This window comes from Bos grunniens, chromosome 25, assembly GCF_055505025.1.
Source record: "Bos grunniens cultivar Pamir isolate PY7600 chromosome 25, Bosgru_T2T1.0, whole genome shotgun sequence".
Classification (NCBI taxonomy): Eukaryota; Metazoa; Chordata; class Mammalia; order Artiodactyla; family Bovidae; genus Bos; species Bos grunniens.
The window spans coordinates 18447929-18460722 of record NC_141189.1 but is presented as its reverse complement, the minus strand read 5'-3'; the positions used below and the strand labels follow the sequence as shown (position 1 = coordinate 18460722).

Below are 12794 nucleotides of genomic sequence, written 5' to 3'. Positions count from 1 at the left end.
CATTGAGTTGGTGATGCCGTTCAACCATCTCATCCTCTGCCGCCCCCTTCTCCTCCTGCCCTCAATCTTTTCCAGCATCAGGGTCTTTTCCAATGAATCGACTCTTTGCATCAGGTGGCCCAAGGACTGGAGCTTCAGCTTCAGCATCAATCCTTTCAATGAATATGAAGGGTTGATTTCCTTTAAGATCAACTAGTTTGATCTCCTTTCAGTCCAAAGGACTGTCAATAGTCTTCTCCAGCACCATAATTCGAGAGCATCAATTCTTCAGTGCTCAGCCTTCTTTATGATCCAACACACATCCGTACACAACTATTGGAAAAGCCATAACTTGGGCTATACGGACCTTTGTCAGCAAAGTGATGTCCCTGCTTTTTAACAGCTGTCTAGGTTTGTCATAGCTTTTCTTCCAAGGAGGAAGCATCTTTAAATTTCATGACTGCAGTCAGACTTTGGAACCTCACCTTAAGTTCACAGTGAGTAAGCAACTGTGGCAGATTTGACCACGCTAACCTAAGCACACTTATGAGGCTTTTGCTCAGAGATACTGATCTCAAAGCCTACATTCCCCCTCATTTCTGTCATTCCTCACCCCCTGCATTTCATCCGTCAGCAAGAGCTGATGGCTCTGCCTCTGAAATATACCCAGAATCCATCTAGTCATCTCCTGTTCTACTCCAGTCTCCTCCACCCTTATCTCTCATCTGAAAGTTTACAACTCCTTGCTTTCCCACTGCTCTTAAATAAAGTCAAATCTCTTGTTACAGCCCACAGCCCAGCTTGCCCATTTCATCCTCATCTCCCCATAATCCCAAGTTCACCATCCTTTTCCCCACATTGTAAGGTGGTGCCAGGCAATGTCCCCTGAGGTCCTGCAGGTGCCAACCCCTCCTTTGGAACAGCTCTGTCCCCTCCCTGAGCCGCTACACTCTGGCCCTGTGATAGGCGTAGCATCCCTAATGATCTTTGACTTGCTTTCAGGGCCATTTTTCCATTGTCTTAGAGAATAGCTCCCAGCTTCTGTAGAGATGGCTGATCCCTACTAACCTCCCTATCAAGCAGCCCTTGGCCACACACTCACTGTTCTTTCCACCACACTTTCTTGTTTTGGATAACAGGGATAGGCTGAGAATTTTCCACATCTTTTAGTTCTGTTTCTTTTTTTGCTTAAAAAAATCCATCTTTAAGTCATTTTTCTCTCCTCACATTTTACAATAGGCAGTCAGGAGGAGCCAAGCCACTTTGCTTCAATACTTTCCTTAGAAGTTTCTTCAACTAAATATCTAATTTCATAACTTGCAAGTTCTCCCTTCCACAAAACAGTAGAACAACTTAGCCATGTTCTTCGCCATTTTATAATGAGGATAACCATCCTGGTTTCCAGTAACATGTTGCTTATTTCCATCTGTTGCTATTGTTGTTTAGCGGCTGTCATATCCAACTCTTTGCATCTGAGACCTCGTCAAAATGGCCTTTATCTCCATATTTCTACCAATATTTTTTTAGGATTACTTAGGTATTCTCTGGGTTTCCCTGGCGCCTCAGATAGTAAAGAATTATCCTGCAATGCAGGAGACTTGGGTTTGGTCCCTGGGTCAGGAAGATCCCTTGGATAGGGAATAGCTACCCATTCCAGTATTCTTGCCTGGAAAATCCCATGAAGAGAGGAGGCTGGTAGGCTACAGTCCATGGGGTTGCAAAAGAGAAGGACATGCACACATGTACACAGGTATTCTCTACAGCTCGCCTGTTTTCTTTGAGTTCCCATAAGAACTGCCCTGTATGGTCCGTTTGTAGCAATATAGGTTTTTAAAGAATGCAACTCAAAGCTCTTCTAGCCTCTACCTGCCACTCACAAAACCACTTCCACTTTTTTAGGTATTTGTTATGGCAACACTACTCCAAAGACCAATTTCTATCTTAGTCTGTTCAGGATGTTATAATTTTTTTAAAAAATCTTAAAAAAATAAATTAGATGACTTAAACAAGCAAACAAAACACTCATTTATTTCCCACGGTTCTGGAAGCTGGGAAGTCCAAGATCAAGACACCAGCAGGCTCAGTGTCATGCAAGAGCCTGTTGTCAGGTTTGTAAACAGCCGTCTTTCTACTATGAACTCACGGAAAAGGTGAGGCAGCTCTCTAGTGTCCCCTTTATGAAGGCACTAATACCATTCACGGGGGCTCCACCCTCGTGACCTAATGATCTCCCAAAAGCACCACCCCCAAATACCATCACACGGAGGATTAGGATTCAACATACAGACATTCAGTCTTTAGCAGCTGGGAAGGGAGAGACATCCTTGACCTGACCTGGTCAGGCCCCTGGAGCCAGAGACCATCCACTAGAGCTGGGTCTTCCAAGGCCAGAGGAGTAGTGAAGATCTTCCAAGGGGAGAGAACGGGCAACTCTGGGCAGGCTGAGGGTGCACGGGGGAGAAGAGGCTGGCTGGAGGACATTCTCTCTAAAGACTGGGCAGAGGGCTGTCACATACCAAGACATTTTCTCATTGCTGGACACTCAACTAAGTAACTCCCCATGTTATCTCATCCAATTGTCCTCCATTCCCTGATTTTAAGCTATACTACAAAGCTATAGTAATTAAAACAGTATAATATTGACTTAAAAATAAACATTTAGAAAGTGGAACAGAATGGAGAGCTCAGAAGTAAACCACAACATATAGGTTCATCAGTATATGACAAGGCAGCCAAGAACATAAAATGGCAAAAAGATAGTCTCTTCAAAAATGGTGTTGGAGGGGCTCACCTGGCAGTCCAGTGGCTAAGACTCCGTGCTATTGATACAGGGGGTTCAGGTTTGATCTCTGGTCAGGGAACTAGATCCCATACTGAGTTCATATGTTACAACTAGGGATCCCACCTGCTGCAATGAAGATCAAAGATCCCAAGTGCCACAACCAAGACCCAGGGGAGTGAAATAAATATTTTTTAAATAAATATATTTTTAAATATTTTTTAAAAACACTATATTGCAGAAATTAAACTTTAAAAATGAACAAAATGGTGTTGGAAACACTGGATAACTACATGCAGAAAAATGAAACTGGGTCCCTATCTTACTTCACTTATAAAAATAACTCAAAATACATCAAAGACATAAACATAAGGCCTGATTCCTAGAAGAAATCTAGCGGTTTCATAAGACTCCTAGAAGAAAACAGAGAGAAACTTCTTGACATTGGTCCTGGCAATGATTTTTAAGATATAACATCAAGAGCACAGCAACAAAAACCAAAATCAAGTGGGAATATATCAAACTACTAATAAAAAGCTTCTCCATGGTGAAGGAAATCATCAACAAAATAAAAAGGCAACCTATAGAATTTAAAAAATAATTGCAAACCAAATATCATATGGAGCTCCCCAGGTGGCTCAGGGGTAAAGAATCCACCTGTCAATGTCAGAGACGCAGATTCCATCCCTGAATTGGAAAGATCCCCTGGAAAAGGATATGGCAACCCACTCCAGTATTATTGTCTGGAGAATCCCATGGACAGAGGAGAGGGTCTGGTGGGCTACAGTCCATGGGGGTCACAAAAGAGTTCGACACGACTTAGCAACTGAACAACAAAAGAAACATCAGATAAGGTGTTAACATCCACAATACATAAGAACCCATATAACTCAAAAACAACAAAGCAATTCAATGAAAAAAAAAACATTAACAGAGGAACTAAATAGACACTTTTCCAAAAAAGACATCCAAGTTGCCAACAGACACATAAAAAGATGTTCAACATCACTAATCATCACAGAAATGCAAATCAAAATAACGAGCTATCACCTCACACCTGTTAGAACAGGTATCATCAAGAAGACAAATGACAACAAGTATTGGCAAGAATGTGGAGATAAGGGGAACCTCGTGCACGGTTGGTAGGAATGTAAATTGGTACAGCCATTATGGAAATAGTATGGAGGTCCCTTAAGAAATTAAAAATAGAGCTTCCATATGATCCAGAGATTCTACTTCAGGCTATTTATCCAAAGGAAATGAAATCAGCATCTGAAAGAGACATCTGTCCCTCCATGTTCATTGCAGCGTTATTTATAATACCCAGGATGTGAGAGCAACTGAGTGTCCATAAATGGATTAACAGATTAAGAAAATGGGATATATGTTATGGATATATATATAAATTGTTGATATGTGATTTCTATCGATCATGTATATAATGAGACATTTTTATTTATTTATTGCCTGTGCTGAGTCTTCACTGCTGCATGGGCTTTCTCTGGCTGTGGCAGCTGGGGGCTACTCTCTACTTGGGGTGCATGGGCTTCTCACTGCGGTCCCTTCTCTTGTGGCGGAGCATGGGCTCTAGGGCATACAAGCTTCGGTAGTTGTGGCTCTTCGTCTCTGGAGTGAAGGTTCGTAGCTGTGGCGCAGGCACTTAGTTGCTCTGTGGCACGTGGAATTTTCCTGGACCAGGGATTGAACCTGTGCCCCCTGGATTGGTAGGCAAAGTCTTAGCCACTGGACCACGAGGGAAATCGTAATAGGATACTATTAAACCTTAAAAAAAAAAAAAAAGGAAAAGAAAGAAATCCTGCCATTGTGACAAGATGAATAAACCTAGAGGACAACATGCGAAACGAAATAAACTAGACACAGAAAGTCAAACGCTGCATGATCTCACTTATATGTGGAAACCGAAAAAGCCAAACTCAGCAAAGCAGAGAGTAGAATGGTGGTTGCAGGATCTAGGAGGTGGCAGACATGGAGAGATGCAGGGCAAGGTTTACCAAGGTTCGGTTGTGCAGAATGATTTCATTCTAGACAGCTGATGGATACACGGCAGCTGCAGTTAATAGTGTTGTATTGCGTATTTGAAATTTGCTTAGAGAGCTAGTTACCTTGTGTTCTCACCACAGACACTCATCTATGTGAGGTGACAGATATGTTAATTAGCCTAATTATGGTAACCATTTCACAATGTGTACATATATCAAAACATCACATTTTGCTGCCCTTCACGGACATAAAGAACAGACTTCGGGACACAGTGGGAGGAGAGGGTGGGATGCTTTGAGAGAACAGTATTGAAACATATACATTAGCATATGCAAGACAGATAGCCAGTGGGATTCTGATGTATGACACAGGGAACCCAAATCCAGTGCTCTGCGACAACCTGGAGAGATGGGGGGGAGATGGGAGGGGGGCTTAGGAGGGAGGGGACACATGTATGCCTATGGCTGATTCATATTAATGTATGGCAAAAGCCATCACAGTATTGCAAAGTAATTTTCCTCTAACTTAAATAAATTTTAAGAAATCATGTTGTACATCTTAGAATTATACAATTTTTATTTGTTAATTACCTCAATAAAGTTGGAAAAATTAAAATTTTAATTCTTTAAAAAATTGCGACATTAAAAAAAGAGCTGAAACTGTGAAACTCTTAGAAGAAAATATAGAAGTAATCCTGGCTTTTTTTAGGCAACATTTTCTTAGATGACAGCAAAATCACAGGTAATAAAAAGAATAAATTGGTCTACATTAAAATTAAACTTTTGTGCTGCAAATGATACCATCAAGAAGGTGAAAAGATAGTCCACAAAATGGGAGAAAATATTTGAAATTTATACAGCTGATAAGGAACTTATATCCAGAATATATAAAATATTCTTACAACTCAATTAATAAAAAGACCAATGACTCAATTAAAATTGGGCCAAAGATTTGAATAGCCACTTCTTCAGAGAAGATACACAAATGGCCAATAAGCACATGGAAAGATGCGTAATGTCATTGGTCATAAGAAAAATGCAATTCAAAACCATAGGATACTACTTCGCAGGCTCTAGGATGACTGTAACTAAAAAGATGGACAATAACAAGTGTTGCAAGGATACAGAGCTATTGGAACCCACATCCACTGCCGTAAAATGGGGTCGTGCTTGGAACAGCCTAGAAATTCCTCAAAACATTAAACATACTTACTTTATGACCTAGCAATTCTACCCCTAGGTTTAAGAGAAATGAAATACACAGAGAATTGTACACTAACATTCAAGTTAACATATTACAGCATTATTCGTAATAGTCAAAAGACAGAAATAACCAAAATGTCCATCAAATGATTAACGGGTAAAATAAAATCTGGTATATCCATGCAATGGAGAAATTATTTGCCAATAAAAAGAAATGAAGTAGTAACACATGTGATGACGTTGATAACACATTAGGATAAGTGAAAGAAGGCAAAAATAAAAGATTACTATTTCGTATAATTCTTTTTGTATGAAATTTCAAAAATGGGCAAATTATAGACACAGACACTAGATTAATAGTTGCCTAGGGCTGAAAGAAGGGCAGCGGAGGAGTGGAACGGGCCCTGACTACTAGTAGGTATGAGGCATATTTTAGAGGAGATGAAAATCTCCTAACTTCTATCATTACAGTGGTTGCACAACCCTATGAATATACTAAAGAACATTCCATCATTCACATTACATGGGTGAATTTTACAATATATAAATTACATCTTCATAAAATGCTTTTTAAGAAAAGTTAAAACCCCATTCCCAGACCCAATAACACCCTAGCTGGTTTAGACATAGGAATCTTGGTTCTCTGTCCTAGGTAACCAAGTCTTTGCAGACTAAGATGAAAAGTTAGAGTGTAAAGATGTGAGATCTCACTACCTCATCAAGCAACCCTTGAGCCCCAGTTTCCTCATCGGGTTGATTGATCCTATCTTGATGTATTGTTGGGAAGATGAATGACCTGTGTATGAAATTCTCAGTGCCACGCACAGAAGAGAGCACATCTTGGCAGATAATCAGTATCATGATTATCAGTGCACTCAAAGTATCATTGTAAAGATTAAAGGAAGCAATGCCACTCAGGTGCTAAGGATTTGTTTTTGTGATGACTCATGGAGGGGGGAGGGGTTTAAACACCTGCATCAGCCTGCTCAGTGGTTCCTGGGGACTTTGCCTTCACTGACACCTCATTGACCTCCTCGACCTCCATGGTAGAATCATTCTGGTCATCTGGGTCTGAAAAGCCAGGCCTGAGCCATAATGGCATCCAAATGCCAGGCTGCCACCCTGGCACCTTCAGTGCCAGGGCACCTTGGTGCAGCCATCAGGGTTTGCATTCTGCAGAAGCACCTGACAGTGGATGTCATCCTGCTCAAGCACCTGCTGAAGCGAGTGTGTCGAGGACCTGCGTGACACACACTCGGCCTCTTCCCCAGGTCCATCAGCTCTAAGGCCCAGGGGGCCCTGGCAGCTTCAAATTACTTCCAGAGCACAGAGGAGAAATGCAGCCCAAGAAGATGCCCACTCTGATGACTCCCAGGAGAGTCAGTGAAGCTGAGGAGAAGAGCCTCAAGAAAACAAATGAAGCCAAGTAGGACCCTTCCAACCAGTGAGGTTAAAAGGCAACCCAAGAAGCCAGGAGAGGTGAGGACACTTTCTTCCAAACCACGTTTGCCCAAGGAGAAGACCCCAGGAAAGGCAGCCAGATCAAAGACCAGGTAAGATCAGGAAGGCTTCCCCACAGCCTGAAGAGGCCACACAGGCCCCTCCAAGTGCCAACAAGCCTGGCAGGAAGTCAAAGGTCGAAGGCAGAAGGAGTAGCCAAGATGCCAAGGCCCACAGAACAACAAAAGCTGAGAGTCAGAGTTCAAAACTCAGGGTCACCCAGGGCAATGGTGTTGTTTCTCCAAACAAAAGAGAGGAAAGCTGAGGTTCCTTAAGAGGTCACTGTCCAGGCAGTAGGGGAGGGGCTGAGAGCCAAGCCCACTGCTCCTTATAAAGGCAGTGGGTCCAAGTCAATGTTTGCACCACTGGCCAGGAAGACAGAGACCTTCAAGGGTTCGAGAAGACCTGGAATGCCCAGCAAAACTCCATCATCCAACGTGTCCCGTAAGAAGTGAAACTCAAGAGCTAGAGGCCAGGGTGGAGAGTGGTTGAGATTCTGCTAGAATTTTTATTCTCTAACAAAATATCATTCTACTTATTTTAATTTACCTATTTATCAGTTAAGGCTTCATTCCCCCAACAAACAAACACGGTGCTTAAAATACACCTTATGAATGAATGAGTGAATGAGCTAATGAATGAAGAATAAGCTATTCAGAGCAGCTTGATTCCTCTTGCAAACTGGTCTGATGTATCAAAATGCTGAACATGAAAAATAACTCCTGAAAAAGGAAACCCTAGAGAGATGGATATTTTAAGTTTTGAGGTTCTGTCTTATAAAAATGAACAGGAACTCACCTCATGTCTACTTCCAAAACAAAAGCATGGTTCTGCTTCATCATGAGCCTTCCCCACATGAAATGATGTAGCTACTAGAAGCGCCAACATCTAGAAAAAAAAATAATGAGACAAGAATTGGAAAATAGTGAATGCCTACAGGAGCCATGAGCAGAGAAGCAGGTTAGATGCACCAGAGAGAAGAGTGGTGAGACCTGGAGCCAACTGGGCAGCACGTGTCCCATGTAAAGGACTAGCTGTCATTCTAGTAGACCCTGTCACTGCTGCCATAAGGAACTGGGGACTCAGCATTGCCAGATTCCAAATGTAAGCAGAGGAGTGACTGAAAATTGTTAAGTCATATCTGACTCTCTGCGACCCCATGGACTATAGCCCGCCAGGCTCCTCTCCGTGGGATTCTCCGGGCAAGAATACTGGAGTGGGTTGCCATTCCCTTCTCCAGGGGATCTTCCCGACCCAGCAATCGAACCCGGGTCTCCTATATTGCAGGCAGATTCTTTACCTCCTGAGCCACCAGGGAAGCCCAGATTTAAATGTAGATTTTTCCAAATCTTAGAATAGTCAACAGGGTATATCCCATGAGATTCCATCTACATAAAGTCAAGAAAGCAGAACCTTGTAGAGAGTGACCAGAGGAAGTGCGAGGCACTGGCCCTGTCCTGTTTCTTCCTTGGGGCTGGTTGCACCATTGAGCTCACTTCGTGTGAATCCACTGAGCTGGACCCCAGTGATATGTGCCCCTTTCTGTATCTGTATTATACTTTCAAGGAAGTTTCGCTTTTTTAAATCATGGAAACAGAAAGTCAGACTCTGCATCAGATACAACTCTTAGGTCACCAGTTGGCTAGTGTGAGGCATCTGCTGTAAGCTTTTGATGACTCATTCTTGCCATTGAGCTGTCTGGGACTGCAAGTCTGCTCTTTTGTGTGCTAGGTCCTGCTAGGAGTTACACCCAGGATAAGGAGGTAATGTCACAGGGATGTAATGTGGGTCTGTGTACAATGGAAAGATTGCTGCTCCTGGCTGGAGGTGGTGAGCTCCCCTTCTCTGCAGAAATTAGGGCAGAGGCAAAACAACTGTTGGTCTGGGATTCTTCAGAGGACCTGGGGGAAGGAGCTGAATAAAGTGACCACTGAAGCTCCTTCCAGTCCTGAGAGCCAGAGAATCCAAGATCATTTATCCAATCATCCATTCAACAGCGATAATACTGAATATCTCTTCTGTGCCAGGCACATGCCTGGCACTGGGGATTTGGGGTTGAATAAAAGAGTTTAGATCCCTCCATTGAAAGACTTTGCAAACCATTGAGATGGTGGTGGAGGGGCTGCAGGGCCCTTGGGGAAGCATTAAGTCAATTCAGAGGAGAGGAGAATAGTGACGGAAGGTGAGGGGTCTCTGCTTTTATTAGGGACCTGTCTTATTGTAGACGGAGAGAAAGGCCCCCCTGAGGGACTCATATCTCAGCTGAGACATGAATGATGAGCATGAACTAGCCAGACAAAGAGAGTAGGGACGGGAGAAGAGAAACAGAAGCCCATTGAAAGAAATGGGGAAAGTTCAACCTAGCCGAAATGCAGGCTCGTGGAGGGCAAGTGTGGCCCTGGTGTCTGGTTGCATCTTTATTTCCACGATTCCAAGAATGTAAAATTCTGAGCCTCTGTAATTCTGGGCATCTATGATTCAACAGCTCTCCATTAAGATTTCTCCTAATTGAGTTGCTAAGATTCCGTGAATACACTTTTCTAAGTCTCTGACTTGCAGGCACAATGAGTCTGCCTCCTACTTTTACTGCAGCCTGACCCTGCCTTGGATTATTCCTCTGCTAGTGCAGACAAGGCTAAAGAGAAGTAGTTGGGAAGAAGCAGCTCATTCGCATTTGCTCTGCAATCTGCCTCCCAATTAGACCCTGTTCTGCTCTGCTTTGGGGAAAGAGACAAAAGACAATGCAGACAGGGGCCTTGCTTATACTAATGAGTGATCTCCGTGGGCAGAGTTAATGCCAAGCCCCGTTCGGCCACTAGGCCATCACCAGCATGGGGTGAACACACAGACTAATTTATGTGGAATAAAAACACGCTTTTACATGGTGTCCTGACACCAAGACAGGCGTTTCCTCCCCGCAAAACAAGCCCAATTATCATGGTATGCTCTGTGGCCTTTTCTGCTCTGAGAAAGGGTTGCAAAATCTCTTAACACTTCAGAGCTCTGAGAAGGGTGAAAAGAAGAAAGGTACAAATGGGGCATTGCCAGGGAGGAGACAGGTGAATCGGGAGATACGGACGTGCCAGCCTGATGCCAAGAACTTGAGCATCAGAGTCAGAGTGTTGGTTTTCTTTTTTTTTTCTGAATTATTAATTTAATTTTATTGAGGTAGAGTTGGTTTACAAACTTGTACTCGTTTCCAGTGTACAACATACTGATTCAGCATTATTCCAGATTGATGGTGGTGGTTTAGTCACTAAGTCATGTCCAACTCTTGAGATCCCGTGGACTATAGCCCACCAGACTCGTCTGTCCGTGGGATTCTCCAGGCAAGAATACTACAGTGGGTTGACATTTCCTTCTCCAGGGGATCTTCCCAACCCCGGAATCAAACCCGGGTCTCCTGCACTGCAGGCAGATGATTTACCAACTGAGCTATCAGGGAGGGCCTTATTCCAAATTATCGCTCCATTAAAAGTTATTACAAGATAATGACTGTAATTTCCTATTATTAAATATATCTTTGTTGCTTATCTATTTTATAATAGATAATAATTTATATCTCTTAATCCCATACCCCTAACTTGCCCTTCCCCTGTTCCCTCTTTCCTCTCCACCAGCTTGTTTTCTACATCTGAGTCTATTTCTTTCTACTTTTCACATGCATTCTTTTGTATTATTTTTAAAATTCCACCTACAAGTGATATCAGACAGTATTTGTCTTTTTCACTCTGACTTATAGGGTATACATGTGGGGAAAAAACAAAAATACTAATTTGAAAAGATACACGCACCCTAACATTCATAGCAGAACTATTTACAGTAGCCAAGCTATGAAAGGAACCCAAGTGCCCATCAACAGATAAATGGATAAAGAAGATGTGGTACATATACATAATGGAATATTACTCAGCCATAAGAATAACACAATTCTGTCATTTACAGCAACAGGGATGGATCTAGAGAATACTGTGCCTTGTGAGCTTAAGTCAGGCTATCACCAGAGTGTTGACCCAGAAACCTGCTCTCCCAGTCTCTGCCTTGGGGGCCCCACCAGTAAAATGTCTGCAGTATACTTCAGAGGACTGCTGAGCCAGTCAAATGAGTTAACACAAGGGAAGTGTTTGGGCTGGTGGCTGACACACAGTTTTAGCTATTTTTATTAACTAGAAGCCAGAGAATGTTGCATTACAGATGCTGTATTAATTGTAGGGGACTCATCCAATGAAAAATGCTTATCAATTAAAATGTCTTAAGCAGGTAATGAGTTAAACAGAGAAGATCGGCCTTGCTGATGTGTAAAGGATAAATTGTTGAGGAGAAGAGTGAAAAAGCACTGTGTGCTGAGGAAATGGCAAGTCATTTACCACCAAAAAAAGCGTAAGTTCCATGAGATCTGAAGTATAGCAAAGAACAGTCAATGAAAGAGGAAATGGGGGTTATGGGTGACTTTGCCAATACAAGCTGCTATAATAGAGTACCAAAGACTGGTGATTCATAAAAAACAACAATTTTCTTCTCACAGTTCTGGAGGCTGGAAGTCCAAGATCAGGGTGTCAGAATGGCCAGATTCTGATGAGAAACTTTCTCCCACCTGTAGACCGCTGTCTTCTCATTGTGTCCACGTAAGTGCCTGAGTGAGAGCAAGACAGCTCCCTGGAGTCCCTTTTATAAGGACTCTAGTCCCGTTCAGGGGGGCTCCACCTTCATGACCTAATCACGTTCTAAGGCCCCACCTCAAATACCATCACTTTGGGAATAAGTTTCAACAGGAATTTTGAGAGGGCACATGCAGTCCATTGCAATGAAAGTCACCAAAGATTTTTTTGAACAAAGAATCATTAATTATATTTTTGATCCAAGTGTCAGAAACACAACTCAAACCGGCTTAAGCAAAATGTATGGGAACTTTCTGTGGTAAAGCTAATCCTAGACTAGATTAGATTTAGATTCGCTCCAGGCTAGGCAAAGTAGCCAGACCATTAATAGAATCAAATTGAAGTGGTTTCCTCAGGACATGGTTCCCTCCATCCTTAAAGTCTGCTTTATACCAAGTTGGCTTCATTTAGCCCCAGGTTTTCCCCAAAGGTGACCAAGATGGCCATCAATAGTTCCAGTCTTACAGCCAATCAGGAAAGCCATGCTGAAGGGAGGGAGCATTTCAGGACCCACTCTCATTGGTCGACTTTGAGTCAGGTGGACATCCCTGAACCAGTGACTGATGCTGAGGTGGGAAGCTGATCTGTGATTGGTCAGACCTGGTCGCATGCCTATTGCTGTTGTGGGATGGGGTGATGGAATATGGCTTTAAGAGCAGGAAAGGGATAGTTCCC

At 42.8% G+C, this 12794-nt stretch overlaps 1 long non-coding RNA gene across 1 annotated transcript; it reads right to left on the bottom strand.

Moving 5' to 3' along the window:
* Positions 1-2040: 2040 nt before the first annotated feature.
* On the bottom strand, positions 2041-12567 carry LOC147345222 (uncharacterized). The gene is made up of 4 exons (XR_015154603.1): positions 11985-12567; positions 8260-8349; positions 2771-4540; positions 2041-2484 (listed from the first exon to the last, which is right to left on the bottom strand). It is a non-coding gene; the product is annotated as an uncharacterized LOC147345222 (long non-coding RNA).
* Between the last annotated feature and the right edge of the window lie 227 nt (positions 12568-12794).